The 16,720-nt window shown below is 41.8% G+C and overlaps 1 protein-coding gene across 3 annotated transcripts in view; it reads right to left on the bottom strand.

Annotated features, from left to right (window-relative positions):
- The window catches only part of NSD3 (nuclear receptor binding SET domain protein 3), a 109,796-nt gene extending 96,763 nt beyond the window's left edge, over window positions 1-13,033 (bottom strand). The window contains exon 1 of one of the 3 annotated variants that reach the window (XM_054720042.1): window positions 12,497-13,033. The gene's annotated coding sequence lies outside the window, so the exon portion shown is untranslated. Of the gene's footprint in view, window positions 1-11,979; window positions 12,042-12,496 lie in introns of those variants that run through there. The other 2 variants (XM_008146161.3, XM_054720040.1) reach the window with 2 other exon arrangements.
- Window positions 13,034-16,720: the final 3,687 nt, after the last annotated feature.

Below are 16,720 nucleotides of genomic sequence, written 5' to 3'. Positions count from 1 at the left end.
CCCATAGCAAGATATAAAAAGAATGCATTATACGTAGTTTTTAAAGTACTAAGCAACTTATCATAATATCTAAAATAACATATACTAAATTTATCTTTCCTGTAAAGACCAGTTTTTTTTGTTTCATCAGGTTTAGCACTTTAGTGTTTTAGGTTCAACTGTATTCAACATTTCATTTTAAAATAAGCAATAAAAGTCAGAACATAAGTAACTTCATACTATAAATTCAAAATTTACATTATCACCTATTTGCTTAATCAGAAGACTAAGTGTTGGTGAAGCTGTAGCCTTCATGCTGTTGTTATAACAACAGTGTAAGCAAATTTGGACTGGAAAGTTAACTTCATGTTTATACTTGTACCAGCATGAATTCTCTTACCAACTGAGAAACGCCCACATAACCCATGCAAACATTCTGATCATGCATTAGTTAACTTTCAACTTTTAAGTTCTATGAAAGTGAGTTTGAGTCAACTGAGTTTATTTCTTCACCCATTAAACATACAACTAAAGATTAGTTCATCTTGCATGTATTATTTTTCTTACATTAAAAAAAGTAATTTATTATCACCTAATATGCCTGTTACAGTTCTAAACATCATACTCTATTGTACCTGAGATAAACCCCATCATTATGACACTGCCACTGAACAAAGCTCTAGGCACACTCTAGCACGTCTAATTTGGATCCCTATAACTCCAGAAAATAGTCATTTTCATCTCTATTTCAGATATAAGAATTCTGAGCCTCAGAGGTAAAAGGTACAGTGGGGATAGGAACTCAGATTTCCTTGGCTCTTGGCCTACACTTCACTGACCACTGAGTTTAAAAAAAAAAAAAAAAAAAAGATGTTTAATTAAATGTCTTATGGCAAATAGAACAAATGTCAGGGTGAAGGTCAGTTAGAGCAGAGCAAAGCAAACCTCTCTTAAAAAAACAAAACAATACTTTCCAAATGGTAACAAGGTTGCAACAATTAATGATACAGGCATAGCATAATTTTTATAAACATTTTCTAAAACAAAGTAGTTCTAAATAAAATTTGAATGAAAAAAATATATTTTAAACCACATACAACACTCTACATTGCAATGCAAACCATTGCATGGTACACTTTAAATGGGTAAATTGTATGGTATGTGATTTATTTCTCAATAAAATTTATTAAAAAAAACTTTCTGGAGGAAAAATTGAAAATGTGTCAAAAGCTTCTGAAATGTTCATTTTTTAAAATATATTTTTACTGATTTCAGAGAGAAGGAGAAAGAGACAGACACATCAATGATGAGAGAGAATCAACCACTGAGCTACATTGGCCAGGCCGAAATGTTCGTATTTCTAGTAATTTTACTTCCAGGAATTGACTATAATAAAATAATCAGTCATACAGTGTGTGTTTTTTAAATGTGTAAAGATGTCTCAAATTATAATATCCCCAAGTTCTAACCTGCCTAAAATACCATCAACAGAAGAAGGGTGAACATTCTTTACAATGAAATGTTAACAATTTTTAAAACTACATTCTCAAAAATTATTTCACAATAAAGCAAGTCACAAAATAATATAAATGTACAATTCCAATTTGTAAAGAAAATACATATAATGTAGAGATAAGAAAAAAAACACATGAAGAATATAGAACAAAGTGTTAATAGTAGTTACTTCCAGTTGGTAAGATTTTAGGCGATTTTAAATGGTTTTCAATTTCCCTACAATAAACCATCCTTTCAATACTTAAACATAATAAATGTTATTTTTAAACGACTGGCCACTTTGGAAAGTGCAAATTTTCCATTAAAAGATAAAAACTAATAGGGCCATCAACATTTCTTAGGGATATTATGTATGTGTGTGCATGTATGTAATATATTTGCAATACCTTAACCTTAACCAACAATACCTCAGCCACCCAATAAAATTTCTTTTCTATTTTTTAAAATATGCTTTTATTTCAGATAGGAAAGGAGAGGGAGAGAGACAGAAACATCGAAGAGAAAGAAACATAGATCAGATGCCTACTGTACACCTCCTACTGGGGATTGAGCCTGCAACCCTGGCATGTGCCCTGACCAGCAATCAAACCGGTGACCCCCTGGTGCATGGGACTACGCTCAACTGAGCCATACCTGTGGGGCAAAAAATTATATTCTAATGACCAATGCATAATTGTGCAGATGATAACAATACAGAAACCCTAAGATAACTTTTTCAGACACAAAGTAAACTACCTAATTTAGATTTAAAAAATAAGTATATTAATTCATGTTAGCTTCCACTTTTAGGAAAACTCAACATCTTTTCAGGGGAAAAATTAGTAAGGCATATCTTTAACCTTTAGTCAGAATAAAAAAAGAATACCATTCTATTGCATTGCAGAAAGGAATTCAAATTTACAGTAAAGCACAGCAAGAAGTTTCTCACCACAATCAAACATGAAATACTACATCCTAATGTATCAGGATCCTGAAGAAATCATAAACACAAAGATAGCTTAAACTGACAAAATTATAATAACCAAATAAAGGCTTTAAACTTATGTATGTAGAAGTGTTATAAAAATGTATTTCTCAAAGTCTACACTGCAGAGTTTTATGCAAATAGACTGTATTGGCGGGGGGGGGGCAATGCCAGGGGGATGCGAACTGTCAACTTTTTCTATCAAAATCCTCAAAAGTCAACACTGAACTTTTCCAAACATATTTAAAAAAATAGTCTAGAAAACCCAATCAAGTTAAGTTTCTTCAGTTTCAAAAGAAATTTGTTTCACCTAGCCCAGTGGTCGGCAAACTGCGGCTCACGAGCCACATGCAGCTCGCAAGCCGGGGTTTGCTGCTCTGTTGACTATTGAGTTTGCCAACGACTGCTAGACTAAATGTAACCGTGTAGTTGGAAGCTGTGAGGATTAGGCAATTGTGGCATGTTGTGTGCAAAGAGGTAAAGGGTAGTATATGACAGTGGTCGGCAAACTCATTAGTCAACAGAGTGGCAAACCGCGGCTCGGGAGCCACAGTTTGCTGACCACTGACCTAGCCAAAATAGAGAAAAGTTAAGAATCCAGCAGAGGCTCCAAGGATGAAGAGTCAAACATAGATTGTCACTACTGAGTACTTAATGTGAAAGCAAGAAAGTCAAACTTGTTTTTGTAAAATAAGATACTTAAGTTAGATTATTAGTACTACTAGAGGCCTGGTGCACAGATTCGTGCACCATTGGGGTCCCTCGGCTTGGCCTGCAGGGATCAGGCCAAAACTGGCTCTTCGACATCCCCCAAGGGGTTCCTAATTGCGAGAGGGTGGTTCTTGGGTGACGCACCCTGGAATTGGGCTGCCTCCTTTCTGGTTCCGGGTGTGTCACCCAAACGGCAGCTGTCAAGTCACCGCAGCTCGGCAGCTCCTGCGTTGAGCATCGCCCCCTGGTGGTCACTGCGCATCATAGCTACCAGTCAAACAGTCGGACAGTGGCTTAGGCTTTTCTATATATAGACTAGAGGCCCGGTGTATGAAATTCGTGCACAGGTGGGGGGGAGTGCCTCAGCCAAGCCTGCACTCTTTCACAGTCTGGGAGCCCTCAGGGGATGTCCGACTACATTTTTAAAAAACCACCCTGTACTTAATTTTCTTACTGACTCCTCCTTTTAAACTCCCTCACTCTCACATTCTGTTTCTTCTTTTTATTTAACTATTTTCCTGGCCTTACCCCATTTTAGCATCCTTCTTTTTCCTGCTTTCTTTCCCTCCCTCCTTCATTCTCTCCCTTCATTCCCTGTATCTGTTTCCTTCTTATTCCTCCCCTCTTCCCCCATTCACCTTTCCCTTGTGAGCCTGAACCCTGCCTCCCTCCCTCCTTCCCTATTATTACCCACCCCCCACGCCCTAGCCATGTGCACTGGTTTCTCTTTTAAACCTTCCCCTGTTGGGACCTGCTTCCAGCCCCTCCTGAGCGCACTTTGATATTAAAGCTTCCATTCGGAGGTGTTAACCCCCAGCCCAGGGCCCAGCCCCGACCAGGCCTTCACCACCGCCCTTTCCCCGGCCTCCCCGCTGCCATCCTCCTCCCATTCCCTGCCCGGGACACCCCAACTTCTAGTCAACAAAGTACACTTAACACGCCACCAACCTAACCCTGGCCAGTGTCTTTGGGGTCCAGCCCTCGGGGACGAAAGTGGTACCCTCCTTAGTGTCCGACTCCTCCCCAGCTAAGCTGTGCCTCCCCTCACAGCACAAGGCGCCCGGCCCAGCGAGGGTGGCTGAGGCCCGGGCGGCCCAGGCACTGCTGCGGTAAAGCAGGAGTGCCTCTGCCCGGAAGCCCTCAGACTATCCACCCCTTCGTCCCAACAGCCTGCGCTGGGGGCCTCCACCCTCCTCCCACATCTGGGCGGGGCTCCCCATTCCGCGCCGCGTCCCCCCCCCCCCCCGCGGTCACCACCCCTCCTGCGTGCAACCCCGCATTTCCTTCCCTTTTCCATTCCTGCATCTTTTTTTTGTTCCCTTTCTGTATTTGTTTTCCTCTTGGCCTGTCTGCATGCAGGCGTGCCTTCCTATCCCTCTCCTTTTTTATCCCCTCCTATCATATCCTATCCTACCTGCCCCGAGCCTCGCAGCTGTCTGAGCAGGGGGTGGGATGCAGCCTATCAGTCATTATGTGACGGCGTCCCAGACAATTTGCATATTCCTCTATTACTAGGATAGATAGGCAAATTTGACATATTCTAAGCAAAAGTCTAAAAGATTAGAGTTTGCACATTAATCTAAAGCCAAGTCACTAAATCCTATAAAAAATGCAAAAGAGCCTGGCCGGTGTGGGCTAAGTGGTTGTGTGTTGACCTATGAACCAGGAGGTCACAGTTCAATTCATGGTTAGATTCCTGGTCAGGGCACATGCCCAGGTTGCGGGCTCGATCCCCTGTGTGGGGCGTGTAGGAGGTGGTTGATCAATGATTCTCATCATTAACCTTTTGCACTCGGATGTCGAGATTAAAATTACTCTTTGAATGTATCAATAATTTGAAATACAAAAAACCCAAATAAATAAGTTTGTATGAAAAGAAACTCCAGTTTTTTATTCTACTGCTGTGCTCTGTAAAATCTGGGGTATTTAAAAAATTAAATCCCGAGTAGAATAAAGGAATAGAGAAAAAAGCAAGCGAGTGCAAAGGGTTAATGCTTCTATCTCCCTCTCCCTCTTCTTTCCTCTCTGAAATAAATTAAAAAATATATTTCTGAATGCAAAAGAGATGAATTCTGAATTAATAGTACTTTGCATAAAGTGGCATAATTTTGTAGGATTCGGAATTTTTTGTTGTTGTTAATCCTCGCCCAAGGATATTTTTTTCCATTGATTTTTAGAGAGAGTGGAAGGGAGGGAGGGAGGGAGGGAGGGAGGGAAGAAGGGGGGGGGGGAAGAGGGGTTGGAGGAAGAGGGAGAGGGAGAGAGAGAGAGAGAGAGAGAGAGAGAGAGAGAGAGAGAGAGAGAGAGAGAGAGGCGAGAGGCACATAGATTGGTTGCCTCCCGGATGCACCTAGACTGGATGATCCTGCAACCCAGATATGTGCCCTTGACCGGGAATCAAACCCAAGACCCTTACCGTGGGAGGGCCCTATGCTCTAACAACTTAGCCATACCAGCCAGGGCAGGATTCAGTATTATTTTTGTTTCACATTTATTAATAAAGCCCAAGGTTTCAAATCACTAAATGATTACACTAAATGCAAGAAAGTTGTTCTTTTTAAAATATAAATATATATATATATATACTATTGATTTTTTTACAGAGAGGAAGGGAGAAGGATAGAGAGTTAGAAACATCGATGAGAGAGAAACATTGATCAGCTGCCTCCTGCACACCCTCTACTGGGGATGTGCCGGCAACCAAGATATGTGCCCTTGACCGGGATCGAACCTGGGACCCTTCAGTCTGCAGGCCAACACTCTATCCACTGAGCCAAACTGGTTAGGGCAAGAAAGCTGTTCTTGTTTAATTGTCTAGATAATCCTTTTGATAATAACACACAAAAACTGGTCATTCAGTTTTAACATCTGCTGAACCCTCAGGGCTATTAATTTTTAGGTTATTTTTCAGCATACTTTTATTCCTAAAGTCCAAATACCAGGAAGGCAATACCAGCTTCCCTAATGGGGCTATCTCTGCAGCTTTTCTTTCTTTTTTTTTTTTTTTTTTTTTAATATATTTTATTGATTTTTTACAGAGAGGAAGAGAGAGGGATAGAGAGCTAGAAACATCGATGAGAGAGAAACATCCATCAGCCGCCTCCTGCACACCCCCCACTGGGGATGTGCCCGCAACCAAGGCATATGCCCTTGACCGGAATCGAACCTGGGACCCTTGAGTCCGCAGGCCGATGCTCTATCCACTGAGCCAAACCGGTTTCGGCTGCAGCTTTTCTTAAAGAGTTTATTACTTGGGTGGTAACTACATGTTCACTTTCTAATTATTGGTTTGTACTGTACATTAGGTTTTACGGTCTTTTCTTTATAACATGTTTCACAACTTAAAAGTTTTTTAAATGCTTATTTTTTAAAGCTTTTGGGTGTTTTTTTTGTTTGTTTGTTTGTTTTAATGTACAGCTTTCTTAAGACTCCACAGCTAAGAGATATCAGAAACACAAAACTCAATAGATGCAATACTATCTTGGCTATGGCCAAAATGCCACTGCACAAGTCTCCATATGACACTTCTTAATTTTCTTCATCATCTCAAATCAATTTGATGAGCTAAATTTTGCTTACCCACAAAATCTCAGGAAGCCACACAGTTCTTAAATTTAAAATATCTACTTATATATTTCAAGAACCTTGAATATAAGTTATACCAAAATAAGAAATAGCATGTTCTATGGCAGAAGAATGCTCTATCCTTACATTAAAAATTAATGTTTAATTGCCTATCAAGGTAAGGATAAAGCAAGCTATGAAGAAAAAGTCAAGAAACACACACCCACATATATATTTTTAACCTTCTAAAAAGTATTGAGACTGAAATCTAAAAATCTAATCATACTTAACATGACAGTCTATTAGGCCTCAGGAGTACCTCAAGTCACTTAGGTGAAATAATTCTTGTGCTTTTTTACTTCACATTCAAAGGAAGAGTTGAGTTATTGTGTGGGAATTCTATCCAACATTTCAGAAGGTATAATATAAACTCGAGGTATTATTATTAGATAATAATATATTTCTATAGTTAAAAATGGAAACTGTATGAATATTACAAATTTTCATTTTCATTTTCACTTTCTTCTCAATACAGCCCTAAATCTAGATGAAAAAGGGAACCTAGTAAGGAAAGAGTTATCATTTGTAGATGAATCAACTATGACACAGATTCACATTGAAATTTAAAAATAAGCCAAGAACCCATTTTCAAATTCAAAATCTTGTCAATAAACAGATGTACTTTAGGAGTAACAACACACATCCATCTAGTAAAAAACTGAACGTTCTCTAAATTCACAAAACTGAAAATATGCCTTTAACTTTCTTCTGTTCATGCCACACTATAGAGGCACAACACGAAACAGAAGTGTTTAAAGGTACTTACTAAGCATTTAGTAAGGTCAACAATAAAAACCAAAAACAAAACTTGGTAAGCTTTTAAAAAAAATGTGTTAGGTAGCCATCGTATAATCAATTTTTTAAATTTACCATTATTAATATTTATAAAAAGATTAGCTTGAAGAAATAAAGCTCATCATTCATTGAAAACTCAAACGCTGGACATATTTATTAACAAAGGAATAAATCACCTTAGCTGCTCTTTCAAATATGACAAACTCCACTTAAAGTAAAACTAAACACAGCATTTCATCAAGAAGCAGACTTTATGAATACTAAATTCTAAACCTTTTTAAAGCTTTAATGATTTTAATTTTTTAAGTGTCTAAAATAGACTACTTTTTCGTTTTTTAAAGAACCCAATGAATAAATACCCATAACTTATTTTCTTCCTGATAGACAAAAATAATAAAAAATAATCAACAGTACCTAAGATTTTTTAAAAACTTTTCAATGAGGTATTTTTAGTTCATTTTTAAAATTTTACCAGTGTCTCATTTTTCTTTCCAAGTTGTTTTCCAGGACCAAAATGGACCTCTTATTATTTTTTTTTATTTCATTGCTATCTTATTTCATTGCTAATTTTATTAAAATAGGAATAATTCTGCCCCAAACCACTTCATTACACAAAACACAAACTTCCAAATACTTGGACATGCCTGACTGGTGTGGCTCATGGTTTGATTCCCACTCAGGCACACGCCCAGGTTGCAGGCTCCATCCCCAGTGCAGGGTGTAAGGGGCATGGAGGAGGCAGCCAATCAATGATTCTCTCTCATAATTGCTGTTTCTATTTCCTTTCCTCTCTGAAATCAATAAAAATATTTTTTTAAAAAGATATTTGGACATGATTAATTTATGTATGCAAAAATATTCTGTGCATATGCTATATGTAAAACATAGTAAATATGAATAGAAGCATAATCCTTTAGCTCCATAGTCGGCAAACTGAGGCTCGAGAGCCACATGCGGCTCTTTGGCCCCTTGAGTGTGGCTCTTCCACAAAATACCACGGCCTGGGCGAGTCTATTTTGAAGAAGTGGCATTAGAAGAAGTTTAAGTTTAAAAAATTTGGCTCTCAAAAGAAATTTCAATCGTTGTACTGCTGATATTTGGCTCTGTTGACTAATGAGTTTGCCGACCACTGCTTTACCTCACGACAACTTAATCCTCTCGCATTCATTATACTAAATGTGCTTAAGCTTGAGAATTCCCCCTCACCTTGAGCTTTCTTTCATAATAATGATGTAATGTGATGTGGTGTAAAGAGCCAGGTAACAGGATGTCTCCAAAGTCTCAGTTTTCTTTCTTGTAAAATAAAACAGCTGTACTGTATCTCTTTAAATAGGCTGTTAGGGACATGCTCAATGACTTATAACAGCAAAAACCTGTTAACATCCTAATGTGAACCAACATTCCAAACAATGAAATACTATATGACCTTTTAAAAAAATGCTATAGATTCATAAGTGCTCATTTAGAAGGATGTCCCAGATAGCCTGTTAAAACAAAAATGCAAAATGCAGATAGCATGGCCCAATTTATATGCACTTTAAGACACATATACATATATGTACAGAAATATTCTAGGACACACTAGAAACTTCAAATGATCATCAATGGGAAATAGGGGAACTTTTAAAAACCTGTCTTTTATAGTAATTGAAAAAAATAATGAACATGTATTACTTCAGTGAATTTTTAAAAAACATAAAAGTAAAAATCTACTGATTCAGGTTATATAATTAGAAAAGACGTGAGTTCAAATACTGGTTTTGCTATTTACTGTGTGTAATGTTGTTAAGCTACTTAAACCTCAATTTTCCCATTTGTAAAACGGAGTTAATAGTAGTAACCTCACACAACTGTCTGGGTAAAGAAAACCATGCATGTAAGACACTCAGCATAGCATATTTTAAGAGGACAACTATTATCAGCTATAACTATGATTATTGTGAATGTTATTATAAACTCCATAAACTGAGAGTATTTAGAATCAGATTTGACAATTCACTCAAGAATGATCAATCTCAAAGACAACCAATTTCCTTTAACCAAAACTCAAAACTCTTTCAACCGGGTCCACATAAGAGCGTATTTATTAATTTAAAGTTTAAAAAAAAAGCTCTCACAGCCCTGGCCGGTTTGCTCAATGGTTAAAGCGTCGGGCCTATGCACCAAAGGCCACGTTCAATTCCCAGGGTCACAGGTTCTTGATCCCTGGCCCTTGTTGGGGGTTCTGGGAAAGGAAACCAATCTATGTCTCCCTATCTGTATGTCTCTCCCTCCCTTCCATTCTCTCTAAAAAGCAATGGAAAAAAATATCCTTCGGTGAGGATTTAAAAAAAAAAAAGCTCTCACAGGTAGCAGGTTGGCTGATGGATATGGTAATCAGAGTAAAGTTTGAGTTTTAATTAAGTCTTACCTAACTAGAATAGTCTTCTTTATTATACGGATACCTATCCAAGATACCAAACTACTCATGACAACTGGGCAAGGGACCCTGATCTTTACAAAATGCTGCATACATAGGAATACACTTTATTTTTAGTAATTCAAGCTCCCAATGTGAGTTATTTATTTTAATACACAATTTTCATTTTCCTAAAAATGTATGGCACTAATAGTTCATGCACATAATTTGCAATTTAATTACAAATAACATGTCAAATGAGTGGAGATATAAAAATGCAATCTGCATAAAAATAAATTCCAAAAAAAGCTTACTGAATGGCGTTTCGAGTGAAACTTTTTCTCACAAATTTTCCAAAAATTTGGGCTTAATTTTATCAAATAAAAATACTCCCAAGTTGTAAACCTGGCTTTTATACTAAAAGCACTCTCACAAAGTACCACTCTAACAATATTCAATTTCATTTTTTTTAAAAGATCAAGAACACATCCTAAACTTCTATATAAAAACTGAAAAAATGTTGCATTAAGGTAGATTAAATCAATATGTAGTGCAACTGGTTTGGGTCCATTATCTTACAATTTTAACAAGCCTTCCTGGTATTAACGAACAATTTCAATAGCGACATGATTAGTTAAAGTTTAGAGCACTCCAATTATAATTATAAAACAAAACAAGAGGTCACACACATTTAATCCTTTCCAATATGAAAATAAGAGTCTCCACCTAATGTAGCTACTGTAAATTTGTCAGGATTTAAACTGAATTTCATAGCACACAAATAATTACATTTGAATATACTGAGGAGTTACTGTAGCTTTCCTGAGAGTAACCTAAAGTTCCCACCAAAAATACTGGCACTTCAATAAGGCTCTGAGAACTGCATGCCTACTTCATAGATTATTACAGTATGCTGAACTGGTGAAGCTTGTATTAAGCTAGCTACATGTAAGTGAAGGGGGAACAGCTTTTATAAAAAAAAAAAAAGGAAAATGCTTCTTAACCTATAAGCAAGAGCTATCAGAAACACATTTTAAAATTCTACACACATTTTCTAATACTCAAAATACAGCAAGCAGATAATCTATGACAAGCAGATCTTCCTATCCCTTCTCACCCCCACACAATGCTTTGCCAAGAGCACAAGTCCAAGTAAAATAACCGATGCAATTTCCTTGTTTACTTAAAGAATTGCAGAAAACATGTTGACTGCTTCCGTGGCCTCAGAAGCCAATGAATATTTAAAAAACCTTTCACGGTCATGTTTGAAATGAGAGAGTACTAATGATTCCTTCAGCTGGTAAATACACAGTCTGAACTTTATCACAAGGGTTAAATTTTACACTGCGGTTCATTAGCATGCCTAGTTTGCAACCAGAAGGAAGAGGGAAGGGGGTGGGGGAGCAGCAACACACACAAGATGGAAAACATCACTACCTCCTTTTGGTGGTGAAGAATAATTTTAAATGACCTCAAGATGGAAGCGAAGAGTTCATGAATAGGAAGAAAAGGGGGTTCACCATCTGAAATGGCCCCTTCCAGATTCGTACTGATGTCGGGGAGAAGGAATTTATTTACACTGCAGTGCCTGGCAGCAAACATGGCTGCCCCTGCCCCCTTTAAATCTGAAGAGTCTTCCCTCCCTCACCAAGACCATCGAATTGTGGCCGTCTCTCTCCCGGTCTTGCTACCATAACACTAACACTTCTCCCTCAAGATGGTAAAACCCACACCTCCCCATTTCACAACCACCGTAACAGCATAAACCACTTGCTTCTCTAATTCTCCAGCCTTGAACGAAAAGGCACAGAATGCACACAAATATAGGAACAAAAGGCTTTCCCTTCCTAACACTTCAATAACCCCCTCTCCCCGTCTTTTCCTCCCACTCTGTGGTGTCTGGTGGGCGAGTTCCCACCAGGTCCAACCTTCAGGTCATTTCCTTCCCGATCCCAAAACTAGGTCTTCCAGTTTCCCGAGTCTATTTTCCTACCTTCCGCTGGCATCCTGTCTCAGTCATTCCGCCTCTCTTTTCCTCACCCGCCTGGTCCTCCACTTCCTCGTTTCTCCCCGGATGCCCATGTCTCCTTCAAATGTCTATCTCCTGCCCGCCGCCCCCCCCCCGGGGTCCCCGTCCCCACCCGACACCCCCAAACCTATTTCCCAGTCCGCCCGGGTCTCGAAACCCTAACTCCGCTCCACGGGGCCTGCCCCTCCCCCGGCCCCATCTCTATCCCCGCCCCCATCCCACCTCTACTCCCAATTCCCAGCCCAGCGCCACTCCAGCTCTTACCCCACTCCCACCTGCCCTGCCCCACCTCCCCACACCCTCCACACCCCCCACCTGGCCATCTGCTCCTCCTCCCCGGCTCCCCTCGAACCCCGGGCGGGCCACTCGCGTGTCCTCCCACTCGCACTGGAGTCTCTCTCGCCACCCCGGTCCCATCCCTGGGTCGGCCCCTCCGATACACCTCCCCACACACACGCACACGCACACGCATTCACTTTACCTTCAGTTTGTTCCATTCTAACCCCCAGCCGTGTCCGTAGGATCACAGGAGAGACACGGAGGCCCGGAGTGGAACTGGGGTGCGGGCAGCCGCCCGGGCTGCGGGGGGAGGAGACGGAACCGAGCTAGGCCGCATGAAATCCCCGGGCTAGATTTCCCTCGCGCCGGATGCCTCTGCCATGGCGGCGAGCACGGAAGGAGGCCTCCGGGCCGGCCAGGCCAGGCCGGCAGCGGGGAGGAGGAAGGCTCCCGGAGGCGGGGTGGGCAGGGGCGGTGAGGGAGGGAGTGGGGGGGGGTCGCCGCGGAGCCGCCGCTACCAGAGAGGAGCCTGTGGCCGGCGGCCGACGCGGGCAGCAGGGTCCGCCGGGCTCCTGCCGGCCTTCGCGCGTCTGTCCGCGGCCACCGGTGCACAGTTCCCCGCGGCCTCCGCCTCGGTGCTGGCCGTCGCTGCTGCCGTCGCCGCCGCCCGCTCCCGCCGCCGCCACCGACGCCGCGCACAAAGCCCCCCCACCCGGACTCTCGGGGCGCCGCCGCCGCCGCCAAATCTTCAGCCGCTTATTGGCTGCCCCGGCGCCTACCGGGAAATGCAGTCCCGGGTTCGGGGCGCTGGGGCGCGGGAGGAGGAAGAGGCTGGTGCGGAGCGGGAAGGAGGGGCCAGGGCGAGAAGCAAAACTGGAAGCAGCCCGAGGGAGTCTAGACCAGAAGTGAGGCCGCGGGCGGGGCAGGCGGGGGGACCGGAAGGAGAGGGAGGCGGCGGAGAGCAAAACCAAAACAAAACCCGGAGGTGGGGACGGCCGGGGGGAGGTCGGGTCTGCGAGGCAGAACCGTGCTCGTGCGTGTTACAGAGGAAACACCAGGTGGGACCCCGCCGAGGGGCACTGCTGTCCGACCCCCAGGTGTGAGGTGAACCTCCTGACGGGAGCCCCGTCCCGGCGCCCGGAAAGGGGACCGCCACACGCGCGTGGCTCCTCGGCTGTCTCCTGTCCGACAGCTGTCAGAGGAGAGCTGCCCGTTCCACCGGGGTCTGCGTGTGGACACCCTGGCAGCGACTTCCTCCCGGATCCTCGGGGGCAAGTCTCTCTCTCACCCCTGCGTTTTCGGCCGGAGGCTCCCCACTGCAGGCATGGGCAGGCCCTGGCGGCCTCTCGACCTCTGTGGGGAGGCGCCCACCTCCCTCCCTCGCTGGGGCCGGGCCCCGCACGCCCGCTTCCTGCTAGCACTGCGGGCCCGGAGGCTTGTGGGTAACTAGGAGGACGTAGGGGCCTGGGCACCCCAGACCCCGAGGGACCCAGAGGGCTCTGTGCCAGTCACGTGCTTGGGCCTTCTGCTTGCTGCTAGATCTTTTCTTTTCAGGGATGTGAGGGCATTTGTACTTAAAGTCCACGCAAGAATGAGAGGAAGAAGAGAGTCAAAATTCTCTGTAACCCTCCAACACCTCCCCCCAGCCCCCCATCCTAGGAAATTTCTACTAAACAATGGAAGGTCCTGGGAGGTGAGCCCCAGTCAACTGTTCTTGCCGGAGTGTGCAGATTTGGTGATATTTCCTGGGCACTGTGTGATAATGACTAGAGCACTGCAGCACAGAGAACGTATAAAGGAACCACAGGCAGCAAGCAGATGAGAAAACCAAAATTCTGCTCTCTGTTCTGAGATTAATAAAGCCACATCGCTACTAGATGCTAGCCTCTCCACAGACGTTACAGTGCTGGATCTATTTGATACAGTTACAAGAAATTCCTGATATCTTTAACTACCACTTAAATAAGGAGTTAAAGCATTCCCACAGATCAATTATTTTAATGACTACTAATTATGTATTCGTTTTTAAAAACATAACCCTGTTAATAATACTAAGGATGCTATTCAAGTTAAGCATTCCCATTACTATTAATCACTATTTCTAAAACTATGCTTGTGTAGTATCTATGCTTTGTGTAGCCACAAAAGCTAAAGGAATCAATAAAATCACATTTTTGTTTGTTTTCAATGCCTAGATGTCTTTTTGGAGCTCAGACCTCCAAAAGGGGCCACCTGAGCTTATTTTAGTTTGAGTCTATCTCCTGGGAAGAAAGGTTAAATTGTTTTTTTTTTATTCCTATGATCCTTTCTACCTCCACCCTTCTTTTCCACCTTCCCATATTTACCCTGTTTTGTTGATAAACTGTTGCCTTGACTGGACATCTGGATTTTCCCCTTGAGAAGAATTTGGTTGTCCCTAGGGATTTTATTTTGATTTTGTTCTAAAACTTTGCTGACAAAAGTTTGAAATTAAAGTTATGTGAAGTAGATGCATAGTCTGTTTCTTCAAAACACTAGAAAATACATTATATTTCTAATAATATTTTATCTGAAGCCACATTTAGGGACATGCCCATTAAAAATTATATTTTTAACATCTAACATCTGAAGGCCAGAACATGCTTTTTCTTCTCCAAAGAAATGAGCAAACAGGTCATTAAGTCAGCAATCTAACAATCAGGGCCAGAGTTAGGGAGAAAAACATTTTGTTTCCTGTTTAAAGATTGTAACTAAAAACTCCTTATGTTATAAATCACTTACCCTGAAAGTAAAAACGTCACCAGTCCTAATAATGGGAGAAGGCAGACATTGCTTTGAACAAATGAATTTCAATAAGAAAGATTCTTAACCCTTCCCTTTGCAGAATAGGATTGCCAACATATGGCCATGGGAGAAAATCTAGCTCATCTTTCAAATAGTGATCTTGGAATCATGCATCTGGTTTATGAATACTTAATGATTTTCACTGTGCCTGGTTGTAAGTGAATACAATACATGAATAAGAGTATTTCCCGATATAAAATGCCCCCCGGGGAACTACTAAGAGGAATATTTTTATATCCTTTATAATCTTTTCCAGAAAAGTATGTGTAGGAATCCCTTTCCACGACCCGCATGGTTCAGGGTTCCGGTTCAGGGTTCGAGTTCTGGAGAAGGGCCGCACACAAATGAAAGGAGACTTGAAGAAATTCAATTTGGCGATATGGGGGGCCAGGCGGTAGTCCACCTCTAGTGGGAGAACTACTGGCTGCTCTGGCCCTGCCATCCCTTTTATTGAGGCTTTGGGGAAAACATCTTAGGCAAGATAAACAGAAATGTACATGGGAAAAACAAAGGTGGAGGCTGCTTCAGCTAACAATGTCTCAACTAAAGGGTGAGTGGTTAGAGCAATCAAGGTTTGTTGACCAGCCTGCCTGGCTTCCTGTCAACATCTCTCTTTTAGTGAAACTGATTTGTTTCCGGCAAGTATGGGTACATGGTTGTGCAGTAATTAATTTACGAAATTAAGGTGACAATTATACCCTAGCCTTTTAGAGCTCATAATTTACTATCGGGAATTTTCAGGCAAAGAAAGCAAAGGTAAAAAGACCAAAGCTTTGTAGAATTTGTTAATTCTAGTAAACATAGAACGTGAAGTGAAACCATTATGTGGAAAGTTGGGCATCAGACATGCACTAAGTGCCCTCTAGTGGCCAAACTGAAAAGTTTTGCCTAGTTAACAGTTAATTCATTTAGTTATTAGCTGAAAAATGCTTTGTGAATTAAAAGCAGTTCTGTATTTAAAAACCAAACAAATAGCTAAAAAAAAAACCCACCAAACCCTGACATTTAATATCCGTCATCTTTCATTCTTCAAATGTGCAGCCCAGATGACACATGTCAGCCAACATGTTAAGAGAAGTGTTCTCCGTAAGAAAGGTATTCCTTGCTGTCTGGTGTTAGTCAAAGGAGAGCCACTAAAAATTTTTTTCTTCCTTCTAGAGCCAGATAAAATCGGTGGGTAGAGATAACCAGGGAGCGAGAACATTTCTAGATCTTTCACTTTCCCAAAATGGCTCAGTTGCTCCTCCTAGAAACTGAAGTCCCCCCCTCCCTAACCCCCAACCTTCACAGCTACTATAATATATATTTTAAATATTATGAGATTTTTAAAGAAAATACTGAGCAGAAAATACCGGTTAAGAGAACATTTATAATGCATATTGAGATTACACAGCATTCCAGTCTCGGTCCGGAGGGATGTTTTCTTTACCATTCCCGCCCTTTCTGCCACTCCCTCTTTCCACTGCCTCCCTCCCCCGCAATTGCGCAGTTGGAGGGGGTGGGGGAAAAGGAAGGAAAAACATAAAAGTGATGTAATTCCTGATTCCAAGATGGTTACCATGGCGACTATCAGGCATATTGCGCTCTCCGGAGGGTAAGAGCT

The sequence above is a fragment of the Eptesicus fuscus genome, chromosome 8 (genome assembly GCF_027574615.1).
Source record: "Eptesicus fuscus isolate TK198812 chromosome 8, DD_ASM_mEF_20220401, whole genome shotgun sequence".
In the NCBI taxonomy this organism is placed as follows: domain Eukaryota; kingdom Metazoa; phylum Chordata; class Mammalia; order Chiroptera; family Vespertilionidae; genus Eptesicus; species Eptesicus fuscus.
This window is presented reverse-complemented; position numbering and strand designations above follow the sequence as displayed.